The sequence below is a fragment of the Rhinoderma darwinii genome, chromosome 1 (genome assembly GCF_050947455.1).
Source record: "Rhinoderma darwinii isolate aRhiDar2 chromosome 1, aRhiDar2.hap1, whole genome shotgun sequence".
NCBI lineage: Eukaryota > Metazoa > Chordata > Amphibia > Anura > Rhinodermatidae > Rhinoderma > Rhinoderma darwinii.
In genome coordinates, this window is record NC_134687.1 from 280,196,920 (window position 1) to 280,221,223 (window position 24,304).

Here is a 24,304-nt window from a genome sequence, read left to right on the forward strand (position 1 = left end):
AGGAAAAACAAAAACAAAAAACAATAAGTAGAATTTTTTTTCTTTTTAAGAAAACTAACAAAAACCCATAAAGTAAAAGGAGAAAAAATACTTTAAGGCTATGTTCACACCGGGTATTTTGCCGAGTTTTTTGACGCGGAAACCGCGTCGCAAAACTCGGCAGAAACGGCCCGAGAACGCCTCCCATTGATTTCAATGGGGGCGTCGGCGTCTTTTTCCCGCGAGCAGTAAAACTGCCTCGCGGGAAAAAGAAGCGACATGCCCTATCTTCGGGCGCTTCCGCCTCTGACCTCCCATTGACTTCAATGGGAGGCATGAGAAAGTGTATTTCTCGCTGTTTTATGCCCGCGGTGCTCAATGGCCGCGGGCGAAAAACGGCGCGATAGTTGCCGCGAAAATCGGCGTGCAGGGAGAGGAATATCTGCCTCAAAGTTCCAAACGGAATTTTGAGGCAGATATTCCTCCCCCAAAATACTCTGTGTGAACATAGCCTAAAGCTTCATTCCAATTTGCAAGACCACATTTCTATAACCTAATAAAAAAATACCTAACACCTAATGGAAGCAGCACTCACACTTGCCACTGCAAGTAATTCTGTCCATGCTCTAAGGACAGTCACACCAAATGGTTCTATTCCGGAAAATTGAACTTTTAGGGCAATTAGAGCTCTATAACTTTTTCTAAGAGAAGCTGTATCTCAAAAAGTAAAAATAATTTTTAATAAAAACTAATTTGAAAGTTGCACCAAATACACTGAAAGACATTTTTATTTAACCCCCTAGGCGCACCACGACGCAACTGTACGTCCATGTGGCCAGTGTCTTAGCGCACAGGGACGTACAGTTACTGCGTGGTTCCCAGTGCACACTGTCGGCGACAGTGTGCAACGGGAATCGGGAGTCCAGCTGTCCCTGACAGCTGACACTCCACTGTATGCCGATCAGCGGCTTATTTTCACTGATTTTGGCAATTAACTCCTTAATTGTGGTGATCGATTGCAATCACTGCATTCAGGGGTTTCTAGCACATCGGCAGACCTCACAATGAAATAGTCAGGTTTGCAGATGGCTAGCATGGCGATCGGAGGCCAAGTAATGGCCTCCGTGTCTGCCATGTACGGAAGCCTATCAGGACCAGCCTCCTGATAGACTTCCTGTCAGAGTGACAGGACGTCACTGCCGTTCGCGATGCACACTGTCGATGACAGTGACTGTGACAGTGTCGGCGACAGTGTGCATCGGGAACCGGGAGGTCAGCTGTCCCTGACGGCTGAGACTCCACTGTTGCCGATCAGCAGCTCATTGCCGCTGATTTTGTCAATTAACCCGTTACTTGCGGGGCTCGATTACGATCTCCGATTGTGGGGGGTTTGAAGAACATCAGTAGCCCCTATGCAATTTTGGGGGCTGCTGATGCTTGTGATGGCACCCGGGGGCCAGACAATGGCCTTCGGGTCTGCCATGTATGGAAGCCTATGAGGACCAGCCTCTGCTGGTCCTCGTAGACTAACTGTCAGAGTGACTGTGACGTCACATTGACAGTTGGAATACGTTACACTACCTAGGTAGTGTAATGTATTCTAGCAGCGATCAAAGCTGCAGGTAAAAAATGAAACTGTAAAAAGTAAAAAAAAAGTTAATAAAAATGTTTTACTAAAGTGTAAAAAAAAAATATTTTTTTTTCCTATAATAAGTCTCTTATTATACGGAAAAAATGGAACCGTTAAAAAACCGTACACATATTTGGTATCACCACATTTGTAACGATCCAATCTATAAAACTATAATGTTATTTTTACCGCACGGTGAACGCCGCAAAAAAAACAAACTAAAATCAATGCCAGAATCACTATTTTGGTCACCACACCTCCCAAAATATAGAATAAAAAGTAATCAAAAAGTCGCATGTACCCGAAAATAGTACCAATAAAAACTACAACCTGTCCCGCAAAAAACAAGCCCTTAGGCTATGTTCACACGGGGTCTTTTGCCGAGTTTTTTGACGCGGAAACCGCGTCGCAAAACTCGGCAGAAACGGCCCGAGAACGCCTCCAATTGATTTCAATGGGAGGCGTCGGCGTCTTTTTCCCGCGAGCAGTAAAACTGCCTCGCGGGAAAAAGAAGCGACATGCCCTATCTTCGGGCGCTTCCACCTCCGACCTCCCATTGACTTCAATGGGAGGCAGGAGAAAGCGTGTTTTATGCCCGCGGCGCTCACTGGCCGCGGGCGAAAAACGGCGCGATAATTGCTGTTCACACGGAGTATTTTGGGGGAGGAATATCTGCCTCAAAATTCCGTTTGGAACTTTGAGGCAGATATTCCTCCCCCAAAATACTCCGTGTGAACATAGCCTTACACAGCTTTTTTGACTGAAAAATAAAAAAGTTACAGCTCTCAGAATATGGTGACACAGAAAAAAAATTATTTCATAAAGAAGGGATTTTATTGTGCAAACGCTGCAAAACATAAAAAAACTATATACATATGGTATCGCTGTAATCGTACCGACCCACAGAATAAAGTAAAATTGTCGCTATTGAGCACCGCATCTGAGGGGTTAAACGGGTGAGATCGATGCTAATATCGATCTCACCCGGCAGAGCAGGGACGCCCCCAGCCTCTGGCAGCTGAGAGCAGGGAGATTTGACAGCTCCCTGCTCTGTTCACTTATTCCGATGCCGCGACGTAAAAACACTATGGGCCGGTAGCACTCCATCTACTTTCTAAGGGTGGTTTCAGACGAACGTGAGCATTTTGCGCGCGTGGCAGCAGCGTGACAGCTCTGTGTGTCCTGTTCATATGGATGCGCGGCTGCGTGCTTTTCGCGCAGCCGCCATATTTATGACACTCCGTTTGGATGTTTGTAAACAGAAAAGCACGTGGTGCTTTTCTGTTTAGATTCATTCTTTTACTGTTGTTGCGCGAATAACGCACGTCCCACGGAAGGGCTTCCGTGGGGTGCGCGTGATTTTAACGCACCCATTGACTTCAATGGGTGCGTGATGCGCGAAAAACGCCTAAATATAGAACATGTCGTGAGTTTTACGCAGCGGACTCACGCTGCGCAAAACTCACGGACTGTCTGCACTGCCCCATAGACTTGTACAGGTCCGTGCGACCCCCGTGAATACCACGCGGGCTGCACGGACGAAAATCACGTTCGTGTGAATCCGCCCTCACACTTTTTCCCAAGACTAAAGCATTGATTATTTATCCTTCGGCTAGACCATCAATGTTTGATTGGTAGGAATCTGACCCCTGGGATCCCCACCAATCTTCACAACATAGGTGCCACACAGGGGCGGACATACCGCATGTGCAGCCGGTGCAGCTGCACAAGGGCCCCGCGTGGGAAGGGGGCCCGTTCAGTGGCGTAACTACCACAGTAGCAGCCGTAGCAGCTGCTACGGGGCCCGCGGCATGGGGGGGCCCGTGTCGCCCTGACAGGCACATTACATTTTATGTACCAGGCCTGGCGGCACGGGCCCCCTCATGCCTAGTAGCATCACAACACTAGGCATGAGGGGAGGGAGGGGGCGGGGGCCCGGTGATAGCCGCCACACTGCACTACCAATCGGGAGGGAGGGGGCGGGTGCCCGGGCCCGGTGATAGCCGCTACACTGCACTGCCAATCTGGCACAGATGAATAGGACAGGACGGCGATGCTGGTGGTAGGAGGAGCGCTCAGGCAGGGGAGAGGACAGGGGGCGGTGCGACGTAAGACTTCGGGCGGCTGGACAGTACAGTCAGGACTGCCGGAGAACTCATAGGATGAGCGGAGGACAGACACAGGACGAGTGGAGGACGTGCAGACTGCAGAGGACAGGTAGATGAAGTTAAAAAGTTCATGTCAGAAGGGAGAAGTTTTTATGTAGAAAAATCTGCCTCATAATTCCTTCCGGAATTTTGAGGCATATTTTGACCTGCCGGTAGAACACTTCCCGCGTTTTTCATTGCGTTTTTTTGTGGCGTTTTTCGGCCATCGGGCCGTGGGCAGGGAAACGCAGCAAAAAACGCATTTTCTGCCTGCCATTGTTGTCAATGGGAAGTCAGAGACAGAAACGCCCGAAGAAAGGGCATTGCGCTTCTTTTTCCCGCATGCGGTTTTTACTGCTCGCAGGAAAAATTTCATGGATTTCAATGGGAGGCACTTTCTGACGTTTTTCGCGAAAAAAACCTCAGTGTGAACTCCCCCTAACACAGGGGCGTAACTACTGCTATAGCAGCCGTAGCGGCTGCTACGGGGCCGCGGCATGAGGGGGCCCGCGTCACCTGCCGGCACGGGCCCCCACCTTGGCCGGAATCTCCGCTAGCTGCCGCTATGGCTGCTACAGCGCGATGCCACGGAACACTACGGCAGAGCAGGGAGTATCTCCCCGCTCTGCCATTAAACATAAGACATGTATCCCCTATCCACAGGATAGGGGATACGTGTGTGATCGCTGGCATTGATAGGGAGAACGGGGGACCGAAAGTCCCCTGAAGTTCTCCATCACAAACCTCGGACTTCCGGGGTCTGTGTCGGCAGCTCCGTAGAAATGAATGGAGCGCCGGTCACACTTGAGCTGCGCAGACACCGGAAGTCAGAGGTGAGTGATGGAGAACTTCGGGGGACTTTCGGTCCCCCGCTCTCCCTATCAATGCCAGCGATCACACATGTATCCCCTATCCTGTGGATAGGGGATACATGTCTTTTGTCTTTTCACACTGTAGGTCGCATTTTTTTGAGTGATTGGGGGTGTATGGCGTTCCCTACAGGGGGGGGGCTGTATAGCGTTCCCTACAGGGGGGGGCTGTAAGGCGTTCCCTACAGGGGGGGCTGTATAGCGTTCCCTACAGGGGGGGCTGTATAGCGTTCCCTACAGGGGGGTCTGTATGGCGTTCCCTAAAGGGGGGTCTGTATGGCGTTCCCTACAGGGGGGGGCTGTATGACTTTCCCTACAGACCCCCCCTGTAGGGAACGCCATACAGAACCCCTGTAGATAACGCCATACAGACCCCACTGTAGATAACGCCATAAAGTCCCCCCTGTAGATAACACCATACAGCCCCCTGTAGATAACGCCATACAGCCCCCCTGTAGATAACGCCATACAGCCCCCTCTGTAGATAGCGCCATACAGTCCCCCCTGTAGATAGCGCCATACAGTCCCCCCTGTAGATAGCGCCATACAGTCCCCCCTGTAGATAGCGCCATACAGTCCCCCCTGTAGATAGCGCCATACAGTCCCCCCTGTAGATAGCGCCATACAGACCCCCCTGTAGATAGCGCCATACAGACCCCTCTGTAGATAGCGCCATACAGTCCCCCCTGTAGATAACGCCATACAGCCCCCTCTGTTGATAGCGCCATACAGTCCCCCCTGTAGATAACGCCATACAGCCCCCTCTGTAGATATCTTGAGATTCAGTCCTGCTTGATAGGTAACAGTGCAGTAAGCTAAGCATGATAAGATCATCTAAATTATTGCATCTCAGTTGCATGAGTGCTTTGTGTTATATTCAATGATTCAATTTAACCTAAGTCTCTAAATGTGGGCAAAGAAAATAAAAAAACTATACTCACCTCCTCCCTCGCCTCCGTTCACCCGCCGCAGCCCCCATCCTCCTGTCTCGGTCTGTGTTACAAGTGTACAAGGCTGCACTGGTGACGCGCTGCCGATGGCACGTGACCGCTGCTGCCAATAACTCCTCATTGGTGTGCTGCTGAGGACAGTAGTTCCACAGCAAATCGCTGTTGAGGGCATTGATTGGCTGCAGCGGTCATGTGCCATCGACCGCGCGTCACCACAGCAGCTTTGTAAACACAGAAAGGGATAGGGGCTGCGGAGGGGGAACGGAGGCGCCGGAGGAGGTGAGTATAGGTTTTTCATTTTCTTTGCCCACATTTAGGGACTTAGTTTAGATAAGAATTTAACCCGGAAAAAAATGTGTTACTTGTGTTCTAAACTGGTAATAAAATGTACAATATAAATCTTCCTTCATAATTTTTATTAGTAAGGTTTATTTTTATATGCATATATATGTTTAGGTAACTTTGTCGGTATTGGGGGGGGGCGGGGGGGCCCTGGCACATTATCTGCACAGGGGCCTTTTGCAGTCTGTGTCCGCCACTGGTGCCACAGCTCGTTCAAAGTTCAGCAGTGCCTGCTACTGCAGCACAGCCCACTCATAGTGTTTCTAGGTCGGTCACTAACGGGCCTTATTATGATGCAATAGACTTTTTACGTCGCTGCATCGGAATAAGTAAACAGAGCAGGGAACTGTCAAATCTCCCTGCTCTCAGCTGCCAGAGGTAGCTGAGGGCTGGGGGCGTCCTTGTTCGACCAGGTGAGATCGATATTAGTATCGATCTCACTCGTTTAACCCTTCAGATACGGTGCACAATAGCGTGCACCGCATCTGAGTGGCTTTGGAGAGAGGGAGGGAGCTCCCTCTCATCCCACTGACACCCGGCGACAAGATCGCCGAGTGTCTGTGTCTCCGATGGCAGCCGGGGGCCTAATAAAGGCCCCCAGGTCTGCCTGTAATGAATACCTGCTAGACCCACTTTTTCCTCCTTACAAACTGCTTTATTATTAACAAACAAAATAAAGTAAAAAAGTTACACATATTTGGTATCGCGGCATCCATAACAACCCCAACTATAATCTTATTACATCATTTAACCCGCACGGTGAACGTCGTAAAAAATAAAATAAAAAACTGCAAAAATTGCTGTTTTCTTTGAAATCAGCCTTAAAAAAAATCCTGTTTTCTTTGAAATCAGCCTTAAAAAAAAAGTGATAAAAAGTGATCAAAAAGTCGCATCTACTCCAAAGTGGTACCGATAAAAACTACAAGTCGTCCCGCAAAACAAAAGCCCTCCTACAATTGCATCGGCGAAAAACAAAGTAATTTTGAAAAAAGTGTTTTCACTGTGTAAAAGTAGTAAAACATACAAAAACTATACAAATTTGGTATCGTTGCAATCGCAACAACCCACTGAATAAAGTTATTGTGTTATTTATACCACACGGTAAACGGCGTAAATTTAGGACGCAAAAAAGTTTGGCGAAATTGCTGTTTTTTTTCTATTCCTCCCCAAAAATTTAATAAAAGTTCATCAATAAATTCTATGTACCCCAAAATGGTGCTATTAAAAATTACAACTAGACAGGCCTCTAAACTAGTGGCTGCAGAAGATTGCTCTCGCAGAAACAATGTGAGGCTAAGGGGTATCCTGGAATCCATTTCCAACGACCAACTGTATAAATATGTAGTGGACATTGTCTCAACCCTGCTACCAGATATTTCTGAAATGTAGAAGGTGCTTGACTGCATTCACAGACTGCCGAAACCTAAGTCTGAGGCTCCCTCACTACCCAGGGATGTTATCACTAGATTTCATTTCTTTCATATAAAGGAGGCCTTCATTAAACGTTTCAAACAACCTTCTCTCCTCCTGTATGCCTGCAGATATATCACAGTCTTCACTGATTTATCAGCTGCCACTCTTGTTAAAAGGAGGGAATTTGCAGCATCTACAAGACTCTTCCGGGACCGTGGCATAGAATATCGATGGGGCTTCCCGGTTAAGCTCCTGGTCCACAAGGATGGGTCTCTCCATGTTCTTTCATCTCCGGCACAGGTGGCGAAATCCATCAAGGATTGGAACTTAATACCTCCCACTTCTCCTCGCACATCTGCTCAAGGAACTTCTCCTCATGGTCCCGCAAGGATTGAGGAATAATGGCGGGAAGTACCGGCTGTGTGATTAATGTTGGTCCATTTTCTTATGTGTGTGTAGAATGCATATTTTCTTCTCAGGTGATACCCACGGTCAGGCTGTGGAAGCTGTTGTACATGATGGACTGGCAAGGACAGTGTGGCGTAGCTATTGATCTTTATTCAGTGCCTGCTTTATCTTGATATTTTTGCCTCCTGTTCATCCTCCCACCAGTGGGGCGCTTGACAGGATATGTTCTTATAACTGTTATGACAAGCCTTTTATAAGTTGATAATGTGAATACAAGTCCCTATAGTGGCAGAGTGTCCTCTCTGCCTGTGCACTTTTAGTGCTTCTTTAAATATCCCCCCCCCCCGATCACACTTTGTTTGTGAGGGTCATAGGTGTATGTGTATGGCTATATAAGTATACCCCAGAATTATGCACTCACTCCTTTGGCTAACACATCTAATGTGTGGCCTTGTTGCCCTGTTGTGGTGGTGATGTCTTTTGTAATATGACTGGTACTAATACTTACAACTTTTTCTTTATGGATCTGGTACGCCTTGCTTTTACTTGTTTAAGATGGTGTTTAAAATTCTCTCCCTGAATGCTCATGGGCTTAATAGCCCATATAAAAGATCTAGTTTGTGGAAGGAAGCCTTACAATCAAGGAGTGACATTATCTGTGTCCAAGAAACTCACTTCAAACATTCTGCCCCGCCTAAATGTTCGCATGCCTGCTTTCCTCATATTTTCACTGCAAATAATGAGAGTAAGAAAGCTGGGGTACTCTTAGCAATTAAGGCTACACTGGCCTTTTCCTATAGGGATTCATGTGTAGACGCACAAGGGAGATACTTGATTATCACCTGTAATATCAATAACAAAACAAACACCTTAGTTGGGGTATATGCCCCCAATCAAAGACCAATCTCTTTTCTTAATAAGCTTCTTAAGTTAGTAAATAAGGTCAAACAGGGATCCCTTATAATATGTGGAGATTTTAATATTACATCATATACTGACAAGGACTCTACGAATGTGGTTGGTAGGGGCAAACCCTCTATAGCACAGTTACTGAAAGAAGAACACTTGCATGATATATGGAGATACTTACACCCTGGGGAAAGAGATTACACTTGCTTCTCCTATACCCATAATTCTTACACGAGAATAGATATGTTTATTATGATAATGAATTGGTGCAAGCAGTGGAATCAGCTTCTACTGGACATATTACATGGTCTGATCACGCACCAATTTTACTCACTGTTTTAGAAAAATATAATTTCCAAAACCATAGACCATGGCGTATGAATACATATCTTCTGAATATGCCCAAACACAAGGAAACCTTACAGCAGCTATTCAAAGTTACTTTGAAATTAACTCATCCCCTGAAATTTTTGCATCCATACTTTGGTGCTGTCACAAAACAGTTATACATGGCGAATTTATTAAATTAGCGGCTTTCGAAAAGAAGCAGAGAAAGTCATGTTAACACTCCGTACTGACTCAGTTATATCACCTGGAGCGCTTGAATAAGTTGAAGCCTAATGCCCAAATTGCGGCCCAGATTAGAGAATTTCATAAGCAACTCCACTTATTAAATGGCTTTGAAACGGATGAAAGCACATTTCTATGTAGCTGGAGATAAAGCTGGGGCTACACTTATTAGGAGAGTTAAAAAATATAAGGCCAGGAGTACAATAGGTTTCATTGATCACCCTACAAAAGGCAAAGTTCATAATCCGGTAGATATTGCTGACACATTCGTGGCATACTATGAGAAGTTATACAATTTAAACACAGATGAGACGGTTCCCCAGCGTACAGACAAGCTGATTGAGGAGTTCCTTCGCAGACTAGATCTCCCAACGCTAGATGACTTACAAACAGAATCTTTAAATGCTCCGGTATCAGTAGAAAACATAGGGAAAGCTATTAAAACTATTAAAACCTCGAAAGCCCCGGGTCCTGATGGGATTCCCGGAGAGTACTATAAAACTTTTCCTGACCTCTTATCAGACGCTTTGGCCCAAGTGTTTAATGCCTCAGTACAAGTGGGTTCCTTCCCTAAGGAAATGCTGGCAGCTACAATTATTGCCTTGCCAAAACCAGGGAAGCCGCCAACATCACCAGGTAATTTTAGACCAATATCTCTGTTGAATACGGATTTGAAATTGTTTGCAAAAATCTTGGCCCTTAGGTTGGACCCTCTCCTTCCCTCACTAATAAATGTAGACCAAGTTGGGTTTGTCAAGCACAGACAAGCTACTGACGGTACTAGGAGAATGATAGACTTAATTCATATTGCTCAGCCTTCTTCTGTACCTGGGGTGTGCCTCCTTGGACGCCGAAAAGGCTTTTGACAGGGTTCACTGGGGCTTCCTGTCACAGGTTCTTACTAAATTTGGGTTTGTGGGGTGGATCCATAGAGCTATAATGTCAATGTATACCTTACCTTCGGCCCAGGTCTTCATATCAAGGATAATCTCCAAATCCTTTTGCTTGTCAAAGACAGGGGTGCCCCCTTTCACTGCTAATCTTCCATTTTGATAATGGAGCCATTTGCTTCGTCTATAAGATCTCACCAGAATGTCATAAGTATTTGCGTCGGTAATGTGCAGCATAAAATTGGACTGTATGCTGATGATGTTATCTTGACTGTAACCTCCCCGGTTCAATCTACTCCTCATGTTCTGGCGAGTATAGTCGCTTTCAGTAAAGTATCTTATTATAAAATTAATGACTCCAAATCTTACCTAGGCATTAAGTTTATGGCTAAATCGGCGGATATGGTTGCCTTTAACTTTAAAGATCTCTGTTCCTCCATTAAGGCTCAAATTCAGCAGGTCTCTGATGTTATTATATCATGGGTGGGTAGGATAAACCTAGTAAAGATATGGCTCATGCCGAAGATTCTTTACTATTTGAGAACTATCCCTCTACAAATACCATTGAGGGTTATTACTGATTTACGATCCACACTTCTTAAATTTATATGGGCGAATAAAAGAGCTCGTAGCTCTAAAGCTTTAATGACCACCCATGTGTCTTGAGGTGGCTTAGGTGTACCAAATATCTATCTGTATTACATGGACGCTGCCCTGGCGGCGGTTAGGTATTGTTGGGACCCGAAGGTTAAAACTCAGTGGACACAAATAGAGAGTGTCCATACCTTTTGATCACATATTAAAGCTGCCTTACTGGGGGTTTTAGTAGGTTCGTGAACTGACCTGAGCTTTTTACCTACGACTAGGCATATGATTCAGATGTGGAGCAAAGCGGTTAAGGTATACACAGGTATACACAGGGCAATTATCGGCAATGAGCGTTCTATGAACGATCGTTTGCCCGATAATTGCCCAGTCTAAAACCCCCTTAACTGTATAACATTATCTGTATTCATAGAGTTATCACTGTGTGTTATCTGTGGTGTTACATAGGACTGCAGATAACGTCTACTTCAACTACATTATCTGTACTCAGAGAGTTATCACGGTATGTTATCTGTGGTATTACATAGGACTGCATGTAACATCTACTACATTATCTGTAATCAGAGCATTATCACTGTGTGTTATCTCTGGTGTTACATAGGACTACAGGTAAAGTGTGCTACATTATCTGTACTCAGAGTTACCACTGTGTTATCTGTGGTGTTACATAGGACTGCAGATAACATCTACTACATTATCAGTACTGTGAATACATGTGCCTGTTTGTTTATATACGTGCTTTTATGTATTTGTATTTTCCTGGAGTTGGAAAAAATACAAAGAAGAGCAACGAAGCTAATTAGGGGCATGGAGAATTTAAGTTATGAGGAAAGATTGAAAGAATTAAACCTATTTAGCCTTGAAAAAAGATGACTAAGGGGGGACATGATTAACTTTTATAAATATATTAATGGCACATACAAAAAATATGGTGAAATCCTGTTCCTTGTAAAACCCCCTCAAAAAACAAGGGGGCACTCCCTCCGTCTGGAGAAAAAAAGGTTCAAGCTGCAGAGGCGACAAGCCTTCTTTACAGTGAGAACTGTGAATCTATGGAATAGCCTACCGCAGGAGCTGGTCACAGCAGGGACAGTAGATGGCTTTAAAAAAGGGTTAGATAATTTCCTAGAACAAAAAAATATTAGCTCCTATGTGTAGAAATTTTTCCTTCCCTTTTCCCTTCCCTTGGTTGAACTTGATGGACATGTGTCTTTTTTCAGCCGTACTAACTATGTAACTATGTATATGTTCCAGTATGTGTATATTTATGTCCCTGTGTGTGTATATATATTTGCCTGTATGTCTATATATGTGCCTCTTATGTATGCACAGTATATATGTTCCAGAAATTGCATATATGTGGTTAATTTTGGGTTTGTGGGGGTTAGCACTAGTGGCTCTGTTGTCTTTTGAATACCGTGTTGCCTGCCTCAATCTTGGAATAAAGAAAAACCTTTTGCAAATGGTGAGTGCCGTGCTGTCTTCCTTTCTACATGTTGTCATTTACATCACATGGTGCCCAGTTTCCTAAGTTCATTGGCCTACTTTTAAAAGTATGTAAATGACCCGGGGATAACCTTGGAGCACGTGATGTAAACTAACCAATGACAGCTTAGAGCTGTCATTGCTTAATTTACTGTCACAGACGCAGGAAGAAAAGTCTAATAATCGTTTTGCTTTTTTACTTATTAGTGTTACTAATGTTTTTAATTTTTTTTACTGGTTCGGTTGTTGGACTACTTCAGATTCGAGGACTATTTCAATAATGGCGTTTTTATTTTCAGTAAAATGGTTAACAAGGGTTGTGTGTGGGGTTTTATTTCACTAAAATATTCTTTATGTGTTGGTGTTTTTTAACAATATTACTACTGCTTTAGTAATGGCCGCTGGCTGATAGACAGCATCTATTTCTAAGGCGGGGCTTAGTGTTAGCCGGTGAAAAGGCTAGCAGTAACTCCCCATTATTCCCCCATACCCACCGCCGCCAGATGTAATCTGAAGTGATGGATGGGTACTGGGGTGGCCGCAGGCTGGTATTACTAGGCTGGGAAAGTCCAAAAACCATAGGACTTCCCACCCTGGTAATGCTAGCCTGCTGCTGCTATTTTGTATCTGGCTGGTTATGAAAAAACAGTCATTTGAAAAAAAATTCTTTCAATTTTTCATAATCAGCCAGAAACAACATAGCAGAATTAGGCTAGCATTACCAGGGTGGGTATGGCCTACAGTTTTTGGGCTTTCCCAACCCCAGCCTAATGATACCAGCCTGCATCTGCTCCAGTGCCCAACCATCACTTCAGATGGTCGGGTACTGGATCGTACCCGGCTCTTCCCTGTATCCCTGGTGGCAGTCGGTATGGGGTAATAATGGGGGTTTGTGCTTGCCCTTTCACCGGCTAACAATAAGACCCGCCTTAGTAATGGACGCTGTCTATCAGAGAGCGGTCATTACTAAGGCAATAGGAATGAAGTTAAAAAGAAACACAGACACACAGAAATAATATTTCATTGAAATAAAAAAAACACATAACCCTTGTTAACTATTTTATTGAAAATAAAAACTCCATCATTTAAGCATTCCTCGAATCTGAAGTAGTCCAACAACCGAACCTGTAAAAAAACACAAACCAACACAAAAATACACATTAGCAGCACATATTAAAGCAATGCAATTATTATACTTACCCTCAGAGGCCTAGCTAGGTTCTCCAGCACCCGGGGCAAAGATTCAGTTGGGCGCCCCCCCAAAACCTCTTTCCGACATCGCCTTCCCCCTCGCAATGTTTGTTTTCCCTAACAATCAATGAGGTTTCATTTGTTTTCCAATTTTTTTTTATGTAACTCGAGCATGAAGCCATTTGTACATTTTACAAGCAATATAGTTTGATATACCAGAACCAAGCTCAGTACAAATATATAGCTCCAGAAACAAGATCAGTGTATATATACAGCACCAGAACCAAGCTCAGTACATATATACAGTGCCAGAACCAAGCTCAGTACATATATACAACACCAGAACCAAGTTCAGTACATAAATACAACACCAGCATGAATACAGCTCAATTTAGTGCAACCCCTGCAGTATAGGTTTGCACTAAATTGTATACAGCTCCCAGCATGGCCCAAACAATGATAAGGATATGCTGGGAGTTGCTGTTTCACAAAAAAAATAATCATACCACCCATCATCTCGCTGCAGATCATACAGTGACTACAGTACTGATTAGAGGCAGAATACACATTTACATTAAGTGACTCACTGTTGACGATCTCAGATTCTAGTTGTTCTTTTTCTCTTTTTTTCCCCACCCGGTCAGGACCTCTATGATGACTTCTCCCGGCCACAGCCCATTTCTGCAGTTTGCAACTCAGATTTCTTCAGCTTCTCACAGTTCAAACATTTCCGCACCTATAAACAAATATAAAGTTATCATGGTGCCAGACACTTAAATATAATAGCACCATACACTGTACCCCCTCTAGATATAGCCCACCCCTGTATATAGTGTCCAACATATAGCCCACCTCTGTAGATAGTGCCCTACATATATCTCACCCTATAAATAGTGTAGCACATATAGCCCACCCCTGTATATAGCCCCCTGTAGATAGAGCCGACCTCTGTATATAGCCCCCCCTGAAGATAAAGCCTGCACTCTGTAGATAGAGCCCCCCTGTAGATATTGTCACTTACATTTTTATTAGGATAAAAAAAACAAAACTTTACATACTCACCTTAATCCCGTTCCCACGCCATCCGGTGTCAATGCAGACCTGCTCTCTTCTGACATCCTTGCGCCGCTTGCGTCTATGAAAGGCGCTGATTGGCAGGGCACTATGACTTGCCCTGTCAATCAGCGCCTTTCAATGATGTACCCGGCCGTTCATCGCCTACAGTGCAGGAGGGGGTGGCGGCCATCATGGATGGTGCGCTCTTGGTGCCCCCGAACCTTGCCTCTTAGTTGGGCTGCCTGCCCCTCCTAGCTACGCCCCTGCTTAAACAGGGTAGGAAGAGGGGCAGTTGTATGGGAGGAGGGTAGATATAGAGGGGCAGTACTACACAAGGAGGGTAGATATAGAGGGGAAGTACTGCAAGAGGATGGCAGATATAGAGGGGCAGTACTACAAGAGGAAGGTAGATATAGAGGAGCAGTACTACAGGAGGAGGGAAGATATACAGGGGCAGTACTACAGGAGGAGGGAAGATATAGAGGGGCAGTACTACAGGAGGAGGGAAGATATAGAGGGGCAGTAATACAGGAGGAGAGAAGATATAGAGGGGCAGTACTACAGGAAATGGGTAGACAGAGGGGCATTACTACAGGAGTGGAATAGTTAGAGGGGTCAGTGCCACAAGAGAGGGGTAGAGTGAGGTGGGATTACTAAAGGAGAAGGGTAGAGAGACTTGTAGTACTACAGCAGATGGAGCAAAGGAGTGCAGAGAGAGGGGAGAATAGAGGGGAGGACTACTGCAGGGGGAAGGGTAATTTTTAGGCTAGGTTAATTTTACCAGTGAGAGATAGATTATATTTAAAAAAAAAAAGCAAATCACATTGTCAAAATCATATATATTTATTTGCATTGTGCACAGGGAAATAAGTATTTGATCCCTTTGGCAAACAAGACTTAATACTTGGTGGCAAAACCCTTGTTGGCAAGCACAGCAGTCAGACCCACTCCTCTTTGCAGATCATCTGTAAATCATTAAGATTTTGAGGCTGTCGCTTGGCAACTCGGATCTTCAGCTCCCTCCATAAATTTTCGATGGGATTAAGGTCTGGAGACTGGCTAGGCCACTCCATGACCTTAATGTGCTTCTTTTTGAGCCACTCGTTTGTTGCCTTGGCTGTATGTTTCGGGTCATTGTCGTGCTGGAAGACCCAGCCACGAGCCATTTTTAATGTCCTGGTGGAGGGAAGGAGGTTGTCACTCAGGATTTGACGGTACATGGCTCCATCCATTCTCCCATTGATGCGGTGAAGTAATCCTGTGCCCTTAGCAGAGAAACACCCCCAAAACATAATGTTTCCACCTCCATGCTTGACAGTGGGGACGGTGTTCTTTGGGTCATAGGCAGCATTTCTCTTCCTCCAAAAACGTCGAGTTGAGTTAATGCCAAAGAGCTCAATTTTAGTCTCATCTGACCACAGCACCTTCTCCCAATCACTCTCAGAATCATCCAGATGTTCATTTGCAAACTTCAGACGGGCCTGTACATGTGCCTTCTTGAGCAAGGGGACCTTGCGGGCACTGCAGGATTTTAATCCATTACGGCGTAATGTGTTACCAATGGTTTTCTTGGTGACTGTGGTCCCAGCTGCCTTGAGATCATTAACAAGTTCCCCCCGTGTAGTTTTCGGCTGAGCTCTCACCTTCGTCAGGATCAAGGATACCCCACGAGGTGAGATTTTGCATGGAGCCCCAGATCGATGTCGATTGACAGTCATTTTGTATGTCTTACATTTTCTTACTATTGCACAAACAGTTGTCTCCTTCTCACCCAGTGTCTTGCTTAATGTTTTGTAGCCTATTCCAGCCTTGTGCAGGTCTATGATCTTGTCCCTGACATCCTTAGAAAGCTCTTTGGTCTTGCCCATGTTGTAGAGGTTAGAGTCAGACTGATTAATTGAGTCTGTGGACAGGAGTCTTTTATACTGGTGACCATTTAAGACAGCTGTCTTTAATGCAGGCACCAAGTTGATTTGTAGCGTGTAACTGGTCTGGAGGAGGCTGAACCCTTAATGTTTGGTAGGGGATCAAATACTTATTTCTCTGTGCACAATGCAAATAAATATATATATAATTTTGACTATGTGTTTTTTTTTTTTTTTTTTTATATAATCTATCTCTCACTGGTAAAATTAACCTAGCCTAAAAATTCTAGACTGTTCATGACTTTGACAGTGGTCAAACTTACAAAATCAGCAAGGGATCAAATACTTATTTCCTCCACTGTATCTATTCCCATCTAATTCATAATGAAGGAATATAAATCTTCCCATAGGCTCTACTCTTGCTGAGATACCTTGATATCTCAGATTCTGATGAACTAGGAACTCCTCTGGCATAAGTTGAATAATAAGCCCTGATAGGGAACTACTCTGAAGGTATAAGGGTCTGCACAAAAGCTAAATCATCACCAATGAAAAATTTGTAAAACTACCACAGATATTGAGCATATAAAACATGCTTTTATTAAAATCGCATGTTAAAATCTACACAAATGACATAAGGATGCAAGAAGAATATCAAAAAAGGAAGGTCCACACAGAAAAACAATTGTAGTGGGCTGCTGGTAATGGAATGTATATAACATTATAATACATTGTAGATGGTCTGCATAGGAGGGCGCTAGAGGAGAGTAAAAGGACAAAACTGTGCAGAAAAGGTATAAACAGAGGTATAAGCACAGTGGCAAAGTGTAAAACAGTATAATACCAAATAGCTGCCCTCACACATTACAATGCCCTCTAGCTGCTACCCTACAGTATAATGCCCCCATAGTTGCCACCATACAGTATAATGCCCTCATAGCTGCCAACATACAGTATAATGGCCGCTAGCTGCCACCATACAGTATAATGCCCCCATAGCTGCCACCATACAGTATACAGCCAAAAGGATGCATGCACCCATACAGTATAAAGCTAACACAGATGCCCCCATGCAGTATAATGTCCAAACAAATTCCCCCATACAGCATAATGCCCCCATACAGTATAATGCCCCCTTAGCTGCCCCTAGTGCCAGTGCCCTTGTAGATAGGACCACAGTGTCCATGTAGATAGTACCACACCGCCATTGGGACTCCCTCTGGGAGCGGAATCCCCAGCCAGAGCATAGGCCAGGGATTCCGCTCCTAGAGGGAAGCCCTGAGGTCACTGCCCATATATGGACAGTGACCACAGGGCTTTCCTCTAGGAGTGGAATCCCCGGCTAGATCATCGGCAATGCGGATTCTGCTCAAGGAATAACCACTAATTCTGAAGCAGGGAACCACCTGTTCCCTGCTTGAGAATTAGTTCCGAGCAGAGAAGCAGAGGGAGCTCCTCCACTCACCAAAGACTCCCCGCGCACAGCGTTGCTTTAAGCGCTGTGCTCGGGGAAGCCCACTTCCTTGAGCGGAATCCCCCTTGCCGACTCTGTCTGGGGATTCTGCTCCAGGAGTAGCCACTGATGTCACTGTCCATATATGAACAGTATCGTCAAGGACTTCCCCGAGCACGGCGCTTAAAGTAGCGCTGTACACAGGGAGTCTTCGGCGAGCGGAGGAGCTTCCTCTGCTCCTCCACTCTGAACTAATTCTGAAGCAGGGAGCTGATGGTTCTCTGCTTCAGAATTAGGTTGACAGTGGGACATACCCTCGGCCACCCGGGAAAGTGGGACACCGCCCAGAATCCGGGACTGTCCCGCTGAATCCAGAACGGTTGGGAGGCATGCTTTATATATGCTCCACATAATTTTATAACATTCCTCTTGACTCGAGCCATTCATTAGTAGCGACTGGTGACTAAAAAAATTGTGTCTGTTCATTCGATCTTCTATTTGGCCAGATAAGTCATTGAATATGTTATCCATACACGAGAAACAACAATTAGAGCAGTTGAGGGCAATTTATATATAACATTTTTAACTTTTATTAAACATATATCACAAACAATATTAAAATGCAGCAAGATAAGACTCTAGTAAGAAATGGCGGAACTAGTAATAAATATTGTTGCTGATACATTTACATGGGATAACAGAGTAGCATACAGTTATTTATATGAAAATAGTATATACCTCCCCTCACAAGGATAAATTTTCAAGCCTGGTGAGTATATTATAAGTATATTAAGTATATGTACATAAAGGAGGATAGAATAAAGTGACAGTGCTTTATAAAGTGATCTGTATGACAACAGCCTTACCCATGGTCAGCAAACAGGGTGATAGTGTCCGCTCCTCCACATGAACCCCGACGCGCGTTTCGCCACGAGTGCTTCCTCAGGGGGATGTGTGTCTATGTGCTCCCTTTAGCGACCCTTAAATAGTCCCCAAGACATGTCATTAGTGAGATGCATAACGGCGCATCTCCGTTGGAGCGACCGGAAGCGAGGCAGACCCCACATCCGGCTCCGGGCACGGCAGCACACATCCGGATTCCCGACGCGTGACGGGAGTTCCAGACATGAGCAATGCGCCCATGGAGACGGAGGAGGAGTGCATCGCAACCAGCCGCCGCAAAGGACATGCGCACCACATCTCAGCAAGAACTGTCAGTGAATCGATCTATGTGTTTACATTGTTTTGATCTGCGTGTCCTATCTTATTTCTGGTGTATTAGTTACCTTATATGAATCTGATAACAAAACTGTGTATTATTGAGTTTTTTAAAGTCGTGTATAGAAATATGCAGGTGGCAGAAAAAATACTGCTGATAAAGGAAAAATTATATGTGAAAATACCATGATTGGAAAATATAAATTAATTAATCAGTGACAAAAACACATACGAACCCGAAAAAAAACAAGACTAAATTAGAATGTGTGAAAAAAATGCAAAATACAGATGCACTAAGGTGTACCATATATAATTAAAATACAGTAAAGATTAAGAGGAACTTAGTAGCCAAATAAAGTCCACATTAATATATAGAATCGTGACACCAAACTATAGTGAAAAGCATATTATTAGCTGGACAGACATTTATATCGTCATATTATTCATTCAAAATTACATCTTTATCTGAATATTTGTAATATGTGCTAATTATTGTACAGTTTATAATACTGTACATACCCTTTATTACTCAAGTGATAAAAACGATTTATAAACCACCTACACATTTAATAACCAAAGACTAGAATAAAATGTCCCTATTACACCTCTCTACAGCATCGTACACATATTCCAGATCAGACATATGAGAGATGTTACTAACATATATTAATTATTATGCACTTCTGGTTAGATATATCCACTTAGACATAATGTACCAATTGTACAAAGCCCATGTATTATATTACAAAGCGAGATAAAATACTCATGCGCGACATTTATCTACCAATAAAGCACATTATTACAGGGAACACAGTATCATCACATATGTTCTCCATCAAAAATTCTTAAAAAATTCTGAGGACTCTTCTCCCATTCCAAGGATCAGATAAAGGGCGCATGATGTATAAAACGCGATACCTGATAAAAACACATATAAGACAGCACATAATTAATATAAAATACTAAGAACGAATGGACGGTAGAGATGATAAAAATGGAACAAAGCTCAAATATTCATTGAGTCCCTGGGGTGTCATAGATCCCAGCATGACTGTCCACTTGCATTCCCTTTGTGCTAACTCCTTTTTCACATTGCCCCCCCCTGATGCCACCATGTATTCTATCAATACCTCTTACTGATAGTGATCTGGGGTTACAGCTATGATGTTAAATCTTCGACATCGCTAGCCCCCATAATATCACGTACATGTTCTCTTGTACGGATTTTCAGCTCTCTGGAGGTAAGTCCTACATATATTTTTGGGCATCCACATGTGGCATAATATACCACATGTGTCGTGCTACATGAAATATATTCTTTGATATCAAAAAGTCGCCCTCCGTCTGCTGAGGAAAAGTTGGTTGCCCGGCAGATGTTAGCGCAGGCTTTACAGTTACCACAGGGATAGCATCCTTTTCCCCGAGAGCCAAAGGGGGATATCTGGCGTGGGACATAATGACTTCTGACAAGGAAGTCTTTCAAATTCATAGCTCTTCGAGCTGTCATCATAGGTCTTTCAGACAAATTCTGAGCCAATTGTGGTTCAGATTTAAGGATAGGCCAGTGTTTCTCCAGAATGGCTCTCATCTTATTCCACTGACCATTGTAAGTGGATATAAAACGTACCCCTGATTCACAGCTTTGTTGTTTTTTAGGTCTCAGAAGGTCATGACGCAAAGTTGTTCTTGCTCTATTATAGCCAGATTTGATGACTCTATTGCTATATCCTCTCTCTCTAAATCTATTTCTCAGGTCCAGGGATTGTTGTTCAAATAAGGCATCAGATGAACAGATCCGCTTCATCCTGAGGAATTGCCCAACAGGGATGGCTTTAATGGTGGACGGAGTGTGGGCTGATGACGCATGCAGCAAAGAGTTAACCGATGTAGATTTACGAAATACGTCTGTGTGTAGGAAGCCCTGAGCATCAGAAAAAAGCCGTATGTCCAGGAATTCCACATGATGACGATGGTGTTTATATGTCAACTTGATGTTAAATGGATTTTGATTAAGTTGCTGCATGAAGCTCATCAGACCAGACTCCGATCCTTGCCAAAGGAAAACCTGTCTCTCCCAGAGGCCAAGAAACAGGTTCGCATAGGACGGCGCACACGCCGCAACCATCGCAGTACCCTGCTTCTGCAAATAAAAGCAGTCCTTGAATATAAAAAGGTTATGGCTCAAAATAAATTGAATATGTTATGCCTGCTCCTCTGAGGTTTTTTTATTGACCTCCTGGAATTGTTCTAGTTCCCTTTGGGTATGTACTGAGTAGTTTGCAAATAATGCAACTTTTGAGTGATTAAACATCCTATGGGCCTTTGATCTAGCTATCCTTAATTTCACCTTTTTGTACTTATAACATAACAATTGTGCAATGATAGTGCGATGCCCCCGAAACAGGGGGTCTAGAAGGAATTCTGTGCGACTTTTCAACGCACCATTGATTTCTTAACAATTCCTAAAGTTTTCAATGATCCAGCCATGTATATATGCAGCACAGTCTTTTCCCTCTATACCCTCTGGGATTCTGCCCAATCTTATATCCGCTCATGGCTCCTGTATTCCATCTCCACCAGCCTTTTACTTATGTTACTATTTAGGACTTTCAACTCTTTTATCTCTGTCCAGGCGGTATTGACGTAATTTTTTCCCGCCTCTGTAACCTACCTCTCATTTTGTTGAATTGTATTGGGCTGGAGTACATGGGACTACCTTTCATTTATACAAGACATGGGGAGATTTATTAAACCAGGTGTAAATTAAAAGAGGAATAGTTCCTGATAGCTCCAACTCCAACAAATCCACTGCTCTTCCACAAGAATAATGAACATGCTCATTATTCTAGAGGATTTTCTTTTTTCGGAGCGGAAAAAATTCAAGCAGACTTTTTTCTGCTGCATGTGAATGGGGTATAAAATAGCCCATTGACTTGAAATGGATGCAGAATGATTTGAAAGGGATTTAGGTGTGGAATCAGGGACTTAGTCAAAAATCAAATCCTGATTGTGTGATCATGGCCTAATATTGACGTAAAAAGATTGCAAATTATACCATTATAGAATGCTAAAATATCACCATACTGTAACTAAATAGTATGATTTTAATTTTATATTCAGCCATATACACGCACACTCACAGGCACAGATGCAACCCAAAAGCTGGACAAATTCTGCATTCGTGCCACTCACGCCTAGGACACATGCGCACCCACACCACTCACACCTAGGGCACATGCGCATGCACATCACTCACACCAAGGATACGTGCACACACACACCACTCATAATTATGACTCATGTGCACGAACACCACTCACACTTATGACTCATGCACGCGCACACCATGCACTCCACACCTAAGGACACATGCGCACTCATACCATGCACACCTAGAACACATACCCCACTCACACCTAGGACATATGCCGCACATGCACCACTTAGGGCGGGTTCACACATGGCGGAATTGCACTTAAATTCCGCTGCGGACACTCCGCAGCGTTAATCCGCAGCGGAGCCGTTTCTACATTGACTTTCACTTTAATTTAGCAGTGTTCGTTTACACGATGCGTACAATTCCGCTGCGGAGCATAGGCTGCGGAGCGGAATTTGGTGTCCGCAGCATGCTCTGTCTGTTGCGGAGCAGTGGCGGACTCATGGCGGAATTTCTCCATTGACTTCAATGGAGATTCAAAGTTCCGCACTGAAGTCCGCAGCTGTCATGCACATGTCATGTGTGCTGCGGATGCGTCTTGCTTTTTTTACTTGACATTTCTTCATTCTGGCTGGACCTATGTATTTCTAGGTCTACAGCCAGACTGAGGAAGTCAATGGGGCTCCCGTAATGACGGGAGCGTTGCTAGGAGACGTCTGTAAATAGTCACTGTCCAGGGTGCTGAAAGAGTTACGCGATCGGCAGTAACTGTTTCTGCACCCGGGACAGTGACTACCGATCCCAATATACATGTATCTGTAAAAAAAAATGAAGTTCGTACTTACCGAGAACTCCCTGTTTCTGTCTCCAGTCCGGCCTCCCAGGATGACGTTTCAGTGTAAGTGACGGCTGCAGCCAATCACAGGCTAATAACAGGCTTCAGCGGTCACATGGACTGGAGCGTCATCCAGGGAGGTCGGGCTGGATGCCGAAGGAGGGACGCGTCATAAAGACAACGGGCGGTAAGTATGAATTTCTTTTACTTTCACTAGGGAAAGTGCTGTCCCTTCTCTCTATCCTGCACTGAATAGGGAGAAGAGAAGCACTTTTCCCGCAGTCCGCAGCAGCTAGTCCGCATCAATTTTCTGCACATTTTGTGCAGATCCGCAGCCGTAATCCGCAACCCGGATTAGGTGCGGCATCGATGCGGACAGTTGCGGAGGAATTCCGCCATGTGTGGTCATGCCCTTACACCTAGGATACATGCACACGCACACTACTCACACCTAGGATATATTCTCCACTCTCGCCACTCACACCTAAGACATATGCTGCACACTGTTTACCCACACCAAAGACACATGTTGAACACGCACTACTCACACCTGGCACAGGTGCTGCACACAGCACTCACATACTAGACACATACCACTCACACACTAGACACGTACCACACACTAGACACATACCGCACATACTATTTACAATAGACACATACCACACACCACACAAATGCTAAACACATACCTCACATAACCCTTACACACTAGACCTATACCACAAATACCACTCACATTGAAAACAACACGCACACAAATGCCACTAATACATTAGAAGACACAAAACTCACACAAATTGCATATTTCACTCATACAATTGACATACACTGTTAACCAGGGGCGTAGATAAAGGCTCATGGGCCCCGATGCAAAAGTTCTTATTGGGCCCCCCCCCCCCCCCCCGCAAACTCCTCATGGCCGACGGTCCGCTTCTTTCAGTTGCATCGCTGGGTCTCCTAAGTGACCCAACAATGCAGCACTAGCAGCCAGGGCGTCACTAAGGCTGGGTTCACACGCCCTATTTACGGACGTAATTCGGGCATTTTAGCATTGAATTACGTCCGAAAATGCGTCTCAAAAGCGTCAGCAAACATCTGCCCATTCATTAGAATGGGTCTTACGATGTTCTGTGCCGACGGTCATTTTTTTTACGTGCTGCTGTCAAAAGGCAGCGTGTAAAAAAGACGCACGCGTCAAAGAAGTACCTGTCACTTCTTCAGACGTAAATGGAGCCGTTTTGCATGGAAAAACGGCTCCAATTACGTCCATAATGAACACAGCGAAAAACGCCTGCACATGTCTTTACGGCTGAAATTACGGTGCTGTT